Source organism: Silurus meridionalis, chromosome 23 (genome assembly GCF_014805685.1).
Source record: "Silurus meridionalis isolate SWU-2019-XX chromosome 23, ASM1480568v1, whole genome shotgun sequence".
In the NCBI taxonomy this organism is placed as follows: Eukaryota; Metazoa; Chordata; class Actinopteri; order Siluriformes; family Siluridae; genus Silurus; species Silurus meridionalis.
In genome coordinates, this window is record NC_060906.1 from 8,760,954 (window position 1) to 8,762,345 (window position 1,392).

General features: G+C 34.7%; 1 protein-coding gene across 1 annotated transcript in view; it reads right to left on the reverse strand.

The window, feature by feature from the left end:
* Nucleotides 1–283: 283 nt before the first annotated feature.
* usp46 (ubiquitin specific peptidase 46) overlaps nt 284–1,392 on the reverse strand; it is a 19,636-nt gene continuing 18,527 nt past the window's right edge. Inside the window, exon 9 of the mRNA XM_046836444.1 lies at nt 284–1,392. This exon is cut by the window's right edge and continues 1,130 nt beyond it. The gene's annotated coding sequence lies outside the window, so the exon portion shown is untranslated.

Sequence of the window (1,392 nt, forward strand, 5' to 3'; positions counted from 1 at the left end):
ATTAAAATATAGTGAAATAAAAGCTGAAGTAATAAATACTCACCAGAACACTTTCAGTGTGAAGCACTTTTTTTTTTTTTTTTTTTTAAAGTAGTTTCTGTTGATTTAAGTCAAATTCAAGTTTATTTTTTCCTTTTTATAAACGAGGCTGCAAAAATTCAGAGCAACATCCTTTTACCTTATTGATATTCCATCAGGTATAATTTGTATATGTTCATTCTTTAACAAGTGATAATTTAAAAATATGAGGTCAAGAAATAAAACAAGAAAACACACACACATATCAAGGTGCAAATTGGGAATTATTCATTATACCACAAGTCGGATATCGTCCTTGGTTTAACAAAACAAACAAAAAAAAAATTTTAATCACACGAGCATTGACAGGAATGTTCATCATATTCCTACAGTCTTCTGAGCTCTGTTCATTATACACACAGTCAAATTCAGTCAGAGATAAGCTTTTCATGCTAAATATTTCTCCTCAATCAACTAAGCATTCAATTGTTCTCTCTCCAAAGTCGTAGGTTCTCATCTGCGATTACACAGAAGAAAATTATAAAAATGCCCTTCATAATTTCAAATCAGATAAATTGTGCATTTCTACTTCAGGGTCCATAGCAGCCTTTATGAGTAGGTTGATCTGAAATCATAACATCTTGATGCAGTCTGTTAATGCTGAACTTGGATCAGCTTCTGAAAGCGTGTTCTTGGTGTTAATCATGGCGGAGAAACAGAGTCTGTCCATCAAGCCTTAAAAGTACCCAATACAGACATTATTATAACTATTATCACTAGTATTATTATCATCATCAAGGAAATATAATGAGCATCATTTCATATCAGTGAAATACTTTCGAAGTGTGCAAGCTGGCACAGTGGAACCTGCATTGCGGTCCTTACTAACAGGATTTTACCGAAATGATTATAACTGCTTCGACTGGCCTAAGACAGTCGAAGTCCTGGACCAATTCTGGAGCTCAAGGTAGGAGCTTCAAACAGACGCCTATATATATATATATATATATATATATATATATATAAAAAAGGAACGTTTAATGAATGCAGAAAATCATTGCAATCAGTGCACCATATACATGTAAGGATCTACACTCATTAGGATTTCATGAGTGTAGATCTGTAATGATCTGTAGGATCTCTCATTAGGAACCTGTACGCAGATGCGTCAAATCTGAATAGAACTAGATTCTACTGCAACATGGAGCGCAATGGTGGTCGGATAACAGTAGTGTTACGTACAAGGGCATTAACGGAGCTATAGCCTTGAAGATCATTGTGAGCTAAACAGTAACTTTCAATGGATGAAGGTCTTTCTGCCTGCCACAGTCAGATGCTAATGAAAGGTAGAAAGGACTTGTTGACCTGAGATAT